Here is a 17248-nt window from a genome sequence, read left to right as displayed (position 1 = left end):
TTGCTTTCAACTTTTTAAAGCTCAGATACTGTTAATGTACATTGTGAGCCTATCATAATGTATTTAGCATGATTTAATTGTAGAAGACAGTTCAAACATATATCAGGGCTGTGGAGTCAGTAAGTCTAGATTTCCAACTCAAATTTTTATTGTAAAGTGCTAATATCACTGTATTACTATTCTATTTTTTTATATGTAGGGGTCTTAGATTGATAGAACATAAAATATATTTAATGTATATTAACATTTCTAATCTTGTCTAAATTACTTCAAAAGTTAATAAATTAATTAATCAATATTAGCAAGAGATACCTTATTTTCTTTTTAGAGCTGGAGTTCATACATTTCTTACGACTCCATCCAAAACTAGCTCCGACTCTGTCTCCATAACTCTGGCGCCACAGCCCTATAATAAATGATATTTTTAAAAATCATGGATGTTTTCATATTAAAAATAATTGAGACAATTATGGTTTAAACATTGCACACTAGGTGAATAAACACAAAGGATCTTGGAGTCTATTAAGGGGAACCTGTCACATCATTTTGCTCATCTAAACTGACATCAATGCAGTACAGGTTATGCAATGTGCATCTCTAACAGGTTTCTATAACATTAAATTCCCCAGTATACTAGGAAAAAAAATACTTTTAATCTTTAGTTAACAGCTATGTAAATTCCTGGCTTCCAGTCATGTGGGTGGTGCTGGATATCGCATAAGGCATACTTCTCCGGCCAGTAGTCACGCCCCCAGCAGTTTGAATGATGGACTAAACTGCTCCCACATCATGACTCTTTCTGAGGAAATCTCAAGACTTTGGCTGATGGCCAGCTCAACTGGCCAGCCTATGCACATACTGTGGAAGCCATTCATACTCAGAGGCTTTCTGCATGAGATGAGCATTTGCTGCTCAAATGTTTCCACAAGCTCATGGCGTGGAGGAAGCTTCTGAGCACATGTGGCTTCCAAAACATATACAGCTGGAAACCACCCAGCTTCAATGTGCATGCCCAAGTGCTTGGCTCTCACTAGGAAAACCAGGAATTTATATTGGAGAGAGCTATGAAGTGTGTCGAGTTTAGTCCATTATTCAAACTGCAGTGGACGTGGCTACTGGCCAGAGAAGTATGACTGATTTGATGTCCAGCACCACCAACATGACTGGAAGCCAGGGATTTACATAGAAGGTGACTAAAGATTAAAAGTGTTTTCCTAGGTTGTTTAGCTTTTTAGACACATGTTAGGGATGCACGTTACATGAACGACATTCAAGGCAGTTTAGTAGGGCAAAATGAAGTGATGAGTTCTGTTTAAGTCGACTATAGACTTTAGCTAGTTGTCTGAGAAGAGATAGATACATCTCCCTACACAAGAGTGCTTGGCTCGCCGATGGCTTATGTCCCTAAGAAGAAAATGATTGGTCATTAGAAATACAATGTGCTGATCTTTCCGTCTGGAGAGAGTCGAGAGGTCTTCCCACGCATTAGACTGACAAACAATCCTCCCGATATTGGAGGTTAGGACAACTTTAGTCTAATGTGTATTGGGAGGCCTTTAGACTGATGTGAGACGGAATCTGGATTATTATCAGACAGACATGTACCCAGCCTAAATCACAGTAGATGGACAATAGTGAATGCTGATTTATTTTCTCCACTGATACCTATTCTAAGACCACTATAAGAGGTGCTTATGTGAGATGTAGGTGTGACAAAGGTCCAGACAAAACTGTCTGGATGATTTCTTTAGGATGAAACAAGATTGATTATTAGATTGCACTATTCTTGTATATTTTTTCAGTTTGGAACATATTTTGACTTGCATCAAATAAAAACTCATATTGCAAATATACAAATTAGGTAGTGGTCTATGTAGAGGTAATTTAGACTTCTACATGGATCATCTAATGGTCCTGGACTGTTCAGGGACCAAGCATAGCTCATAGAGCCTTGTGATATGGTAATGGAATTACCATACAACAGCCATTTAGCATCCACTTTAAAGTCTATGCTCCTAAATGCAGAATTTCAGTACTGTTATGTTTGATTGTGATTATTAGTGCTTAATTTCTGAAGTTGCTGAAAAAAGTAATTAGGGGCGTATTTCAAGCAAAATATTACCATTATTAGTTAGATTTTGAAGTGCTAATTTGTATGCAGGTTGCAAAGAACAGAATGAAACTGTGTAATTTTCTTGTGTTACAACGACATGCCCGGCAGCATAAGCATATTATAATTAGCAGAGGTATGACACCTAGTCATGTCACATTTGCTTTTCTCTCACCTCTGAAAAGAAGCCTCCGAGGACCTCTAGTGAAAGGAGATGTAAAATTATTCTGTATTGTAAAACTAGTATTTGAATCTTAAGTCGCTGGATTTCAAAAAGGTGTTTAGCACTATGATCTGCGCACACGTCGTTTGGGACAGAATTCAAGTTTTTCCATATTTGGATTTCAATAATCACCCTGTCTCCAGTCAATGAAAAATACATTCTCGGAAGCCCGAAAGCGAACAATCTGTTATGGGGGCCCCAATCTGAAGTGCTAATTATCAGGTCTTACCCACACCTTTTCTTACACAATTCAGGCTGCAGCTGGAGTGATAATGTTTGCTGAGGTAGACTACAACAACTATTCAAGCCCTGCCCCCATCTTTTCACTCAGTATACAGATGTTTTCCCTTGTTTCCTTTGTAACCGAGAATGAATTTCTTGGGGTTCTTACTAAACTGGAACACTAAATTATCCTGAAACATTGACAACAAAGGTGGCATTTGATATTCATTGACCCAACAAGATGGAATGGGTTGAAAGCGAATCTGTCAGCAGGATTTTGCAACCCAAACTATATAAACTCGAATGTAGCCAAGTCCAGCAATACCTTTACATGGCCAGTCCGTTCTTCCATTACTGAGAAAATTGCATTTTAATTTATATGCAAATGAAGCTGTAGATCTGAAGCCTATGTCACTCCAGCTCTATTCTCTGCCCAGCTCTCCCTCCTCCTACTTGGCTGACTGCTCTCTTGCCTGAAGTCACATAGCATAGAGGCTGATACTCAAGCAGGAGGAGGCGGCACTGGGCAAGATTAGAGATGGAGTGACAGAGGCTTCAGATAGCCAACCATATCAATACAAACACTGATTTATCAGTAATGGAGAAATAGACTGCCCATGTGTAGATACTGCTTAACTTGTCTTTGAAAGAGCTACATATGCATATAAATAGTTTAGGGGATGGTAAAATCCTGCTGACATATTCCCTTTAAGAGATGTATTCTAAGATGGGATCAAATTTATACACCAGTATATTGACTACAAACCACCCTAATAATTTGCTACTAGAAGCCTTTGAACAGAGGAAATTTACATTCTTAGAGCTTCTCACCAAAAGGACTCACTGGCAGTATACACACTCAAATAAAGTCATTCACAGTGCAACCAAATGTAACATCAACCCAGGTATAGCAACCAGACCAAAAATGTAATGGCATAGAATGACAAAGGAAACCAACCTGCAAAGTGTGGGAAGGGAGCCCCAACGCGCGTTTTGGTCACAATAAGAAGCTCATCGCGAAACGCGTGTTTGGGCTCCCTTCCCACTTGTTGCAGGTTGGTTTCCTTTGTCTTTCTATGCCATTACATTTTTGATCTGATTGCTATACCTGGGTTGCTGTTACATTTAATTGCACTGGGAACGACTTTATTTGAGTGTGCATACTATGAATCTGTATAATTAGATTGTATTTCCGATTCATTTCACTTATGACTTATATCTTATAGGGTTGTTCACCCTTACAATTGCACTAGGCACTTTATATAACATTAGTTGAAATCTACCCCTCCTGCAGCACTGTCTCAGCTGTTTTATCATAGTATTGTATGCAATAGAGCCATTACCCTTCTATTCCTTTGGACCTTGGCCAGGCGCACATATAGTCTTTTTACTTTACCAATCTGCTTTTATGTGAGTCCTGGGTATCACAACCCTTTCTGTATTGCATTTTACTACTACAGTAATTTACTATTGTCTGTATTGCATTGTCTTTACTCATATGATTTTTTAACTTTATGTGAAGTATGAAATATATTTTTGTAATAAAGTCTTTTATAAGTATTGCTCTGGTGTCCATTCTGTTTTGGTTATCTATTTGCATATTTATGGACAAGCTTCCCTTTGTTTAATAGGCCCCTTTGGGTTAGTGCTTAATATAAGCAGGAATAACCTTTGGGCCTTCTCAAACTCAAGGGTTTGGGTGTGACTGCGCCCCTATAGCTTATTTTTTATTGCATCCCCTATAGCTTATTTTATTATTATGCTTTGCTTATGTAGCACCATCATATTCCACAGTGCATCATAGACATCATCATTAGAGTTGAGCGACTTTTACTTTTTTCGGATAAAGTCGGGTTTCGCGAAACCCGACTTAGTCAAAAGTCGGGTCGGGTGAAATCGGCCGATTATTGAGAAAAGTCAGGGGCCGACTGAAACACGAAACCCAATGCAAGTCAATGGGGAATCAAAGTCGGCAGTGAGTGGAGGACAGGAAAACACCTACAGTGCCCATTTTAATGCCAAAAACATCAATTCTTATTACTTAAGCTTGTCAATCTTAATTTACTTTATAATAATAGTTAGGCATTGAAAACAGGGGGTCATTTGGCTAAAGTTGTGAGTTGTGGGGGGGTAGGGCTGGCTCAAGATTTTGGTGGGCCCAGGAAACGCGGAATACGTCACAGCGGTGGAGCAGGGAGAGGTAAGTATTTCAACTTTGCAAGTGCTGTGATACCGAGCAAGCAGGGGGGAGCCACTCGTTGGCACTTGGCACTGGCACAGGGCCCCTCATAGTACGGCGGTGTGTTTGACGGCGGGTGGCACCTCCCAATGGCAGAGACATTTTTGCGTACTATGAGGGGCTCTGTGCCAGTGACGTCGCCAATGAGTATGCCCCCCCACCTGATGAAGGAACCTGCATTTCATCTGCACCTTCCTCTTTGTCCCCGTGTAAGGTGGTATAGTATGCGGGAAGGGGAGCCTGACTTTCAGCAGGTTCAGATTCTGGCTGTGTAGAGTGCAAGGGGAATGTAGTGGTCTGGGTCAATGTACCAGCAGACTCATCTAGCAGTGGTTGGGCAATGAACAGGATGAGGAGGAAACACAGTTAGTAGGCCCAAATAATAAAGTAGGCTAAATGCAGTTCAAAATTGCTAACAGGACTAAACGGGTGGCATTGCTTTGTTCAGTGGAGGACAACTGTAATGAGTGGCAGACAGAGTTAGTAGGCCCAAATAATAAAGTAGGCTAAATGCAGTTCAAAATTGGTAACAGGACTGTTATGAAAGGCAATTCAGTACCACAATGGACATAGCGGTCAGAGCACATACAGTGATCTGACAATAACCCAAAATCATAGAACGAGCTCTGAGACGTGGGAACTCTGCAGACCGCAATCCCTAATCCTCTCCAAACACTAGAGGCAGCCGTGGATTGCGCCTAACTCTGCCTATGCAACTCGGCACAGCCTGAGAAACTAACTAGCCTGAAGATAGAAAATAAGCCTACCTTGCCTCAGAGAAATACCCCAAAGGAAAAGGCAGCCCCCCACATATAATGACTGTGAGTTAAGATGAAAAGATAAACGTAGAGATGAAATAGATTCAGCAAAGTGAGGCCCGACTTTCTTAACAGAGCGAGGATAGAAAAGGTAACTTTGCGGTCTACACAAAACCCTAAAGAAAACCACGCAAAGGGGGCAAAAAGACCCTCCGTACCGAACTAACGGCACGGAGGTACACCCTTTGCATCCCAGAGCTTCCAGCAACAAATTAGACAAGCTGGACAGAAAAAATAGCAAACAAATAGCAAAGAAGAACTTAGCTATGCAGAGCAGCAGGCCACAGGAATGATCCAGGGAAAAGCAAGTCCAACACTGGAACATTGACAGGAAGCCAGGATCAAAGCATTAGGTGGAGTTAAGTAGAGAAGCACCTAACGACCTCACCAGATCACCTGAGGGAGGAAACTCAGAAGCCGCAGTACCACTTCCCTCCACCAACAGAAGCTCACAGAGAGAATCAGCCGAAGTACCACTTGTGACCACAGGAGGGAGCTCTGCCACAGAATTCACAACACAGGACTAAACAGGCAGCATTGCTTTGTTCAGTGGAGGACAACTGTAATGAGTGGCAAACACAGTTAGTAGGCTCAAATAATAAAGTAGGCTAAATGCAGTTCAAAATTGGTAACAGGACTAAACAGGCGGCATTGCTTTGTTCAGTGGATGACAACTGTAATGAGTGGCAGACACAGTTAGTAGGCCCAAATAATAAAGTAGGCTAAATGCAGTTCAAAATTGGTAACAGGACTAAACAGGTGGCATAGCTAGGTACAGGGGTGGACTCCTCTGCTGAGTAGCAGACAGTGGTAGTAGGCGCAAAGTATTAACTGGTCTAAATGGAGACCAGGGCCCCATTATATTTTATTTTAACTATCATCTATCATTTCCACAGATTTGTATTGGCAGTGCCATTGAAGGATTTAACAGCACAGACTACACAGTGGTGGAGCAGGGAAAGGTAAGTATTGCAAGTGGAAGAGCACTGTTCGAGCTGGGGGGAACACTCTCTCGTGGGCAGCGGTACTGGCACAGGGCCCCTCATATTACGACGGTGTGTCTGACATTGGTTGTGCACCACCACCGTTAGAGACACTTCATTGTACTATGAGGGACCCTGTGCCAGTGCCGTCACCCAAGAGTGGGCCCACCTACCTGTCCGGGCAAACGGCACTCGCACGGGTGCTTGCGCCAGGTGGTGGCCACGGCCCTGTGGGGGAAAATCTGTCCATTTAGGGAGGTATAAAAATGGAACATTCTGAAGAGGAGGCGAAAGAGCTAGAGGCTGAGTCAGCAAGGAAAGCCAAAACTTTTTCCTGCTGCTCTGGCTTTAAAAGCTGTTTTCCTACTCCCAGATGAAGGAGCCTTCAAGGCCTTGTGAAGCCAGATGATGATGCTGGCTCAACACCTCCAGCCTTAGGTGCTATTGTGCTTTTGCCACTACCACCAGATGCACCTCCACCACCACCATCAGTACCAGCTGGCAACCACCGCCCACGGGCTCTTCCACCAGACTTCCTCATTTTTTTGAAAATCTAACCAAAATAACAACCATTATATGGTACTGTAAAACAAGGTAGAAGGTGTTTATAAACTTGTTGAGAATTTAAATCTCCCTTTTTTGGGGTGAGACTGAACCAAATCTCAGGCCCAGTGTATATAACAACACAATGTAAGTGGCAGAAAGTGGCTGGCTGATATACGACAAACTAACAGGACTGAAGTATATCCACTTTGTGAGAACTTGAATTTCACTTTTTTTGGGGGGGGAGACTGGACCAAACCTCAGGCCCAGTGTATATAACAACACAATGTAAGTGGCAGAAAGTGGCTGGCTGACATACGACAAACTAACAGGACTGAAGTATATCTACTTTGTGAGAATTTGAATCTCACTTTTTTGGGGGGAGACTGAACCAAACTCAGGCCCAGTGTATAAAACAACACAATGTAAGTGGCAGAAAGTGGCTGAAAGATATATGAAAAAATCCAAGGACTGTAGTATAATTTCAATCTCCCTACAATGATCTCAGGAAAAGTATGGCAGCAATAAAAAGGACTGCTGCACAGAAAAGTGTGGACAAATAAACAATATAACTGTGCAGAAAGGAGCAACAGGATTTTTGCTTTTAAAAAAGCAGTTGGTTTGCATAGCAGCGTGCAAACAGCAATGCAGCTATCAGGGAGCCTTATAAGGCAGCCTAATAAGCTACAGAGATGATGCACCAAAATATTGCCTCCACTGTCCCTGCAAAACAAATGGTGGTGTTGGACAGTGGAAATCGCTACAGCACAAGCAGTTTCGGGGTTAATCTTCCCTCCCTAGCTATATCCCTTCTTCTGATGCAGCTGCAGCAACCTCTCCCTATGCTAAGATCGGCAGAAGTAAGATGGCGGCCGGCGTGCACGCCCCTTTATAGCCCCTGTGATGCCACAGAAAGCAAGCCAATCACTGCCATGCCCTTCTCTAAGATGGTGGGGACCGAGACCTATGTCATCACGCTGCCCACACTCTGCCTCCTCCTTTATTGACTGAAAAATGGCGCTGAAAGCGTCATATGAAACGCGACTTTTGCGCGCAGATCGGCGACCTCATGGCCGATCCCACACTAGGATCAGGTCGGGTTTCATGAAACCCGACTTTGCCGAAAGTCGGCGATTTTTGAATTTGTCCGATCTGTTTCGCTCAACCCTAATCATCATCACTATCCCCATTGGGGCTCACAATCTAAATTCCCTATAAATGTCTTTGTTTTGTGTGAAGAAACTGAAGCACCCTGAGGAACCTACACTAATACGGGAAGAACATACAAACTCCTTGCAGATGTTGTCCTTAGTGAGATTTGAACCATTCGCCCCAGAACTGGAATACAACAATTCTAACCACTGAACCATTGTGCTGCCCACATCCCTGACGAATGTATCAGTAACCCATTGGTGTATCTAGAGGGGAGCCATCTGCCCTGGTGCTGAGCCAGGAGGCACCAACAAGCCAGATAGATAAATGGATTAATAGAAATACCGGACCAGGGATGCAAATTCTAACACTGGCCCCAGATAAAAGAAAGTCTAGTTACTGTTCTGTAGAAAATCAAATTTTATTATAGTTTATTATTATTATTATTATTATTATTATTATTTATATAGCACCATTAATGCCATGGTGCTGTACATGAGAAAGCGGTTACGTACAGAGTTCTAGATATCATTTACAGTAAACAAATTTACAGTAACAGACTGGTACAGAGGGGAGAGGACCCTGTCCTTGCGGACTTACATTCTAGTTTCTTACATATACAACAAAGAATTAACTTATAAGACACATTTTTTATATTTCCCCTCTACATTAGCTAGACAACTATTTTCTTACTTGTTTTCAATATAATGCTGAACTATTAATAAGATAATTGGTTGTCATTCAACTCTTCAAGAATAGCTTTGCAACATTTTTTGACTTTCATGAGCTTCCATCTGTTCAAGTCCTAGGTAAGCATTACTTTCTTGTTAGTCACTGATAAGGAGAGAAACCAAAGTCGTTAAGGATGTGTTGATGATGTTTAAATAACAAACAAATCTCAGCCAAACTGTCAGATGTAACAATAACTGATTGCCACCAAGAAAAAAGCCTGTTCTGCTCCATTGTCAAAATGTTACATTAACTGGATTACTGTCCTTGACAAGTGAGATCAGTTAAGTGCTTTAAAGGACAACTTTTTGCTAGAGTGGATATGGGTTAGTGGTGGCTGACCGCTAACTTGTTGCTGATGAGTAAAGACCCTGTGCCTGAGGCAACACAGGTGTTACATAGGCCACCAGCTAATGCTTTGGAGGTAATATATACTAGCAATCTTCTTTTCTACCTGCAAAGGAAAAACAAACAAAACCAGTCTACATGGTGTCTAAAACACAGCATTCCGGAAGTCAAACCTTCCTCTTCCATAGTCTCAGTCTGGGTAGGCACCCATCCATTAAATGATGTGCCAAAGACAAATGAAGGTGGGAAAAAGTTTAACAAATGAGTATGATTAGCCTTTGCTAATTGCTGGTAATTGTAGAGCTCCAAAACTAGAGATTTGCATCACAGACAATCGATTGGATAACAGTACAAGAAAGCACATTACTAGTTGCTAACTGATTACATTAGCATTATATATAATGTTACTAATCCTTAAAACTTACAGTATTGTTAAATATTCAGCACTTAAGATTTGAAGAGGTAACTTCTGCATTTGTGATGCTTACAATGAAGTAATGTACAGAGAGAGAGAAAGAGGTAGGAAATGGTTATGTCCCAGCTCTACAGGATTTGATTATATGCACCTGCCGAGCTTTGTACTAGAACCAGGGCCTGTATTTACTAGGGGTGTTAGTCTGCTGGGTGGAGCAGTCGAGTGTGCTGCTGGTGAGTAACCAGCCAAAATGTGAGCTGTAGCTAAGAGAGATATATGCCAGGGTTTCATTCTGAATGGAGACTGCATGGGTCAGCTAGGAAAGCTGAGTAGTCTGTGTGTTTGAGCTGCAGAGAACTGTGTGGAAGCTGCAGCCTGTTCAGTTGAATACTTCTGCTTGGAGCTGAAAGCTGCTGGAGCTTAGGCTGAAGAGGCTACTGAGACTGGTGGGATTGTGCCTCTTCTGTGTATGAAATTTAGTCTGCGAGAAAGGACTGTAATCTGTTTGGGTGAGTAAGCTGACATATGTGCCTGTTAAATTAACTGTTTATTAGCTGGGCTACGTTAGTGCCCAGAAGAGGCTTTTTGGTTTTGAATCCCTTGGCATTTTGTGAAAGCAGTGAACACTACCTAACGCCTACCTGAGAGATGAATCCCCACAATAAATATATAATATATATATATATATATATATATATATATATACTATATGTAGGCAACCTTGGTATAACAATCTCACAAAAAAACTTCGACAAGCATCTAGGGTTGCGGAGCGGCGTTGGAAGAAAACATGCCTGCCAGATGACTTCACTGCTTTCAAACAAGCTACATTTGATTTCAAATTAGCCCTAACCTCCATTAAACAGACCTATTTCACTAACCTTGTATCTTCACTATCCTACAACCCAAAACAACTATTCAGCACATTTACCTCCCTCCTCCGCCCACCACTGCCACCTCCAACTCCCCTCATCTCCTCCAAGGACTTTGCCACCTACTTCAAAAACAAGATCGACCAAACAAGGCAAACCTATACTGTTCCATCACCCCAACCACTCCATATACCAGACCTCTGCCCTTCCCTAATAACCTCCCTCTCCAACATCACTGAAGGAGAGCTTACTCACCTCTTTTCCAAATCGCACCTCACCACCTGTGCACTTGACCCCATCCCCTCCCACCTGCTCCCCAACCTCACTAACATGTTCATTCCAGCCCTAACCTATCTTTTCAACCTATCGCTATCTTCTGGAACCTTCCCCTCGGCCTTCAAACATGCCACCATCACAACCATCCTCAAAAAACTAACCTTGACCCAACTGCTATGCCCAGCTACCGCCCCATATCACTGCTCCCGTTTGCTTCAAAACTCCTTGAGCAGCATGTCCATGCTCAAATTTCCTCCCACCTCTCATCTAACTTTCTCCTTGACAACCTCCAATCTGGCTTCCGCCCCCACCACTCCACTGAAACTGCCCTGACAAAAATTACTAATGACTTGTGCAGCGCCCCAGAGATCTGGTCGTTGCAGTATGACACTCTGCCGCTAAGGGGAGTGATGGTACGTCTGATGGCACTGAAGGAATTCTACTGACCAGGTATCACCATCACACATTACACTTCACACTCCGGCCACTAGGGGGAGAAAAAGTCTTTATTTATTGGGCCACTCCTCACACTGGTAAAACTAGGGGTTGGATAGAAAGTTAGTCAGAAGCTGACTGGGTTGGATTCAGGCAACATCCCGTGGCAGGGGGTGTTGCAGGGAGAAGATTCAGGGGGGTGCCTGTCAGGCGTGGGAACCTGGCAGGTACCTAGCGAACAGAACAGAACGTTACGGAACCGCGCCTGCACTACCTTGCGGCGGTATCCTAAGAAAGAGACATGAAGCGAAGGATATTGTGGAACAGTGAGAAACGAGATCAAGCACAAAGGAGAGCCAGTAGGAGTCGTGCCCCGAGAACGGCAACATCCTACTGAGGCGCGTAGCCGGTGGCCGGAACACCGAGGAAGTAACTGACTCTATGCCTTACTTCAAACTCCACAGGACAGTTAATTATAGGTTGGCTGTCTACCTTAAATTTCCTACAAAGACATGGGGGGCAACGCGTGGAGAGGGGCATCTCTAGGGTCCCGGAAAAGCTCCGAGCCTTCCCATCATACGGGTGCGTCCTAGCCATAACATACCTGGGGGACGAGAAACTAGTAACATCTGGAACGAAATAGAAAGAAAGAGAAAGAACTAGAAAGAACGAACGAACTAGAACAGAAGTTGTGAGGACTATACCGAATGCTCAGCAGAGTAGCACTACAACACACAGGCGCTATTGGTAGGCAACGATTTCCACCTGTAAAGGGAACTCTGGATGTGCCATCGGACCGGCCGGTCTCAGACAGCCCTGTTAACTGTGCTCTGGATTGCGGATCCTGAAGTCTTCAGTAAAGAGGTAAAGAGACTGCAACCTTGTGTCCTCGTTATTGTCTGCACCTCACACCATCGCTTTCTACATCACTGGGAAGCCCTGGGGACATACTTCACCTGCGGAAAGGTATCTAGCTGCCATTCCATCACCCCAGCGGACCCCAAGCAGCGTCGGTCATCCTGACCGAACACCACAGGTGGCGTCACGAAACCTTGACAGACTCCTATCACCTTTTATTGGACGCCCCTTAGCAGGGTCACGGCCCGAGTCCAGCCACCGTGACAACCCCAGAACTGAGACAGAAAGGACCGGTACCGAGTAACCTGTGGCCCTGTGGCTGGGGGCGTTCCACTTACTCACAGCCAAAGCTAACAGACAGTTCTCCATCCTCCTCCTTCTTGACCTGTCCTCTGCTTTCGACACAGTCGTTCACTGCCTACTGCTACAGATTCTTTCTTCCCTTGGCATCAAAGACCTTGCCCTGTCCTGGATTGCCTCATACCTTTCCGACCGCACATTTAGCGTTTCCCACTCCCACACCACCTACTCATTCCGGCCTCTCTCTGTTGGAGTCCCTCAAGGCTCTGTCCTAGGGCCCTACATATTTCCATCTATACTCTTGGCCTAGGACAACTCATAAAGTCCCACGGCTTCCAGTACCACCTGTATGCGGACGACACTCAGATCTACCTCTCTGGCCCAGATGTCACCTCTCTGCTGTCCAGAATCCCGAAGTGTCTGTCAGCCATATCCTCCTTCTTCACCGCTCGCTTTCTAAAACTCAATGTAGACAAAACTGAACTCATCATCTTTCCCCATCTCACGTATCCCCCCTACCTGACCTATTTATTATGGTAAACGGCACCACGCTCTCTCCCGCACCTGAAATCCGCTGCCTCGGGGTAACTCTCGACTATGCTCTGTCCTTCAAACCGCACGTCCAAACTCTTGCCACCTCCTGTCGCCTCCAACTCAAAAATATTGCCAGAATCCGTTCCTTCCTCAGCCCACAATCTACCAAAACTCTTGTGCATGCCCTCATCATCTCCTGCCTCGACTACTGCAACACCCTCTTCTGTGGCCTCCCCGATAACTCTCTTGCACCACTCCAGTCTGTCCTCAACTCTGCTGCCCGGCTAATCCACCTTTCTCCTCGCTACTCCCCTGCTTCTCCCCTCTGCAAATCCCTCCACTGGCTCCCAATTCCCCAACGGATCCAGTTCAAACTACTAACACTGATCTACAAAGCCATCCACAACCTGTCCCCTCCCTATATCTCTAAACTAATCTCCCAATATCTGCCCACTTGGTTACTGGGATATGTATATAAGTGGATGAATCCTGATTCCATGCAGCATCCACATATCATGGCCTCCTGATGATCCATTGAGGTGAAACGCGTAGAGGCGTATAAACCATCATCTCTTGATAAGTATCATGTTTTTTACTCTGTGCTGTCATGCCTTGCATATGCTTGTAACTTTCAGCTGATAATCAGAGCTGAAAAATGATGTTTGTTACATTGCCTTAAATGATCATTTCTAGACATGGTTATAACCCAGCTAACCTATCAGGTTAATAATATACAGTGGGGCAAAAAAGTATTTAGTCAGTCAGCAATAGTGCAAGTTCCACCACTTAAAAAGATGAGAGGCGTCTGTAATTTACATCATAGGTAGACCTCAACTATGGGAGACAAACTGAGAAAAAAAAATCCAGAAAATCACATTGTCTGTTTTTTAACATTTTATTTGCATATTATGGTGGAAAATAAGTATTTGGTCAGAAACAAAATTTCATCTCAATACTTTGTAATATATCCTTTGTTGGCAATGACAGATGCCAAACGTTTTCTGTAAGTCTTCACAAGGTTGCCACACACTGTTGTTGGTATGTTGGCCCATTCCTCCATGCAGATCTCCTCTAGAGCAGTGATGTTTTTGGCTTTTTGCTTGGCAACACGGACTTTCAACTCCCTCCAAAGGTTTTCTATAGGGTTGAGATCTGGAGACTGGCTAGGCCACACCAGGACCTTGAAATGCTTCTTACGAAGCCACTCCTTCATTGCCCTGGTGGTGTGCTTTGGATCATTGTCATGTTGAAAGACCCAGCCACGTTTCATCTTCAATGCCCTTGCTGATGGAAGGAGGTTTGCACTCAAAATCTCACGATACATGGCCCCATTCATTCTTTCATATACCCGGATCAGTCGTCCTGGCCCCTTTGCAGAGAAACAGCCCCAAAGCATGATGTTTCCACCACCATGCTTTACAGTAGGTATGGTGTTTAATGGATGCAACTCAGTATTCTTTTCCTCCAAACACGACAAGTTGTGTTTCTACCAAACAGTTCCAGTTTGGTTTCATCAGACCATAGGACATTCTCCCAAAACTCCTCTGGATCATCCAAATGCTCTCTAGCAAACTTCAGACGGGCCCGGACATGTACTGGCTTAAGCAGTGGGACACGTCTGGCACTGCAGGATCTGAGTCCATGGTGGCGTAGTGTGTTACTTATGGTAGGCCTTGTTACATTGGTCCCAGCTCTCTGCAGTTCATTCACTAGGTCCCCCTGCGTGGTTCTGGGATTTTTGCTCACCGTTCTTGTGATCATTCTGACCCCACGGGGTGGGATTTTGCGTGGAGCCCCAGATCGAGGGAGATTATCAGTGGTCTTGTATGTCTTCCATTTTCTAATTATTGCTCCCACTGTTGATTTCTTCACTCCAAGCTGGTTGGCTATTGCAGATTCAGTCTTCCCAGCCTGGTGCAGGGCTACAATTTTGTTTCTGGTGTCCTTTGACAGCTCTTTGGTCTTCACCATAGTGGAGTTTGGAGTCAGACTGTTTGAGGGTTTGCACAGGTGTCTTTTTATACTGATAACAAGTTTAAACAGATGCCATTACTACAGGTAATGAGTGGAGGAAAGAGGAGACTCTTAAAGAAGAAGTTACAGGTCTGTGAGAGCCAGAAATCTTGATTGTTTGTTTCTGACCAAATACTTATTTTCCACCATAATATGCAAATAAATTGTTAAAAAAAACAGACAATTTGATTTTCTGGATTTTTTTTTCTCAGTTTGTCTCCCATAGTTGAGGTCTACCTATGATGTAAATTACAGACGCCTCTCATCTTTTTAAGTGGTGGAACTTGCACTATTGCTGACTGACTAAATACTTTTTTGCCCCACTGTATATCAATAGGGTTTTTCCAGGGTCAGCCGCTGCTGAGTGGGGGCGCCATATCCGCTGACAAGTAGGGTGCCAACCCCTGCAGTTAGGCAGGTGGATATCAGTAAGGGACAGTGAGAGTTTAAATATTTGTTTTCACATGCACTTTTTTGTTTTTGCACCATTGTCTTTGTCCATGTACTGCACCCTGCTTCAATTAAGTTCAAAAATAGCTAAGGCGTAGAGAGGAACTTGCCTTGTCTATATCCTCTGGATAAATATGGGAATAGCTATGGAGGATACCCACTAAATTAAAACATAACCTTTAACCCCTTCATGACCAGGGGATTTTTCGTTTTTCCGTGTTCGTTTTTTTGCGCTCCCCTCCTTCCCAGAGCCATAACTTTTTTATTTTTCCGTCAATTTGGCCATGTGAGGGCTTATTTTTTGCGGGACGAGTTGTACTTTTGAACGACATCATTGGTTTTAGCATGTCGTGTACTAGAAAACGGGAAAGAAATTCCAAGTGCGGTGAAATTGCAAAAAAAGTGCAATCCCACACTGGTTTTTTGTTTGGCTTTTTTGCTAGGTTCACTAAATGCTAAAACTGACCTGCCATTATGATTCTCCAGGTCAGTACGAGTTCATAGACACCTAACATGACTAGGTTATTTTTTTTCTAAGTGGTGAAAAAAAATTCCGAACTTTGCTAAAAAAAAAAAAAAAGTGCGCCATTTTCCGATACTTGTAGCGTCTCCATTTTTCATGATCTGGGGTCGGTTGAGGGCTTATTTTTTGCGTGCCGAGATGACGTTTTTAATGATAGCATTTCGGTGCAGATACGTTCTTTTGATCGCCCGTTATTGCATTTTAATGCAATGTCGCGGCGACCAAAAAAACGTAATTCTGGCGTTTCGAATTTTTTTCCCGCTACGCTGTTTAGCGATCAGGTTAATACTTTTTTTTAATTGATAGATCGGGCGATTCGGAGCGCGGCGATACAAAATATGCGTAGATTTTTTTTTTTTTTATTGATTTATTTTGATTGGGGCGAAAGGGGGGTGATTTAAACTTTTATGTTTTTTTTATTTTTTTCACATTTTTTTTAACTTTTTTTTTAAACTTTTGCCATGCTTCAATAGCCTCCATGGGAGGCTAGAAGCAGGCACAACGCGATCGGCTCTGCTACATAGCAGCGATCTGCTGATCGCTGCTATGTAGCAGAAATGGAGGTGTGCTGTGAGCGCCGACCACAGGGTGGCGCTCACAGCCAACGGTCATCAGTAACCATAGAGGTCTCTAGGACCTCTATGGTTACAATATACAAGCATCGCCGACCCCCGATCATGTGACGGGGTCGGCGATGACGTCATTTCCGGCCGCCCGGCCGGAAGCGGTAGTTAGATGCCGCTGTCTGCGTTTGACAGCGGCATTTAACTAGTTAATAGGTGCGGGCAGATCGCGATTCTGCCCGCGCCTATTACGGGCACATGTCAGCTGTTCAAAACAGCTGACATGTCCCGGCTTTGATGCGGGCTCACCGCGGAGCCCTGCATCAAAGCAGGGGAGCCGGCATCGGACGGTATAGTACGTCCGATGCCGGTAAGGGGTTAATAAATATAAATAAAAACTCGGATCCTAACACAACACATATATAAACAAAACACACGTGCTCAGGTGAACCAGTGCATATAATGATGGATGGTGATAACACAGCTGAGATCAGTCGGTGAAGACATTAAGGAAAGCCATATAGCAGCAATATTATTGTGCAGTTTACCAGATTCATACACTGCTCTGATAAATGCGCTAGAGACAAGGTCTGAAGCCGACATTACACTAGAGTTTGTAAAGACCAGACTTATAGATGAATA

At 43.6% G+C, this 17248-nt stretch overlaps 1 long non-coding RNA gene across 1 annotated transcript in view; it reads right to left on the bottom strand.

Moving 5' to 3' along the window:
- Positions 1-310: 310 nt before the first annotated feature.
- The window catches only part of LOC138674025 (uncharacterized), a 136253-nt gene continuing 119315 nt past the window's right edge, over positions 311-17248 (bottom strand). The window contains exon 3 of the long non-coding RNA XR_011320435.1: positions 311-406. This is a non-coding gene — a long non-coding RNA (uncharacterized lncRNA). The remainder of the gene's footprint in view (positions 407-17248) is intronic.

This window comes from Ranitomeya imitator, chromosome 4, assembly GCF_032444005.1.
Source record: "Ranitomeya imitator isolate aRanImi1 chromosome 4, aRanImi1.pri, whole genome shotgun sequence".
Lineage (NCBI taxonomy): Eukaryota > Metazoa > Chordata > Amphibia > Anura > Dendrobatidae > Ranitomeya > Ranitomeya imitator.
The sequence above is the reverse complement of the archived record's forward strand: the minus strand, read 5'-3'. Positions and strand labels throughout refer to the sequence as shown.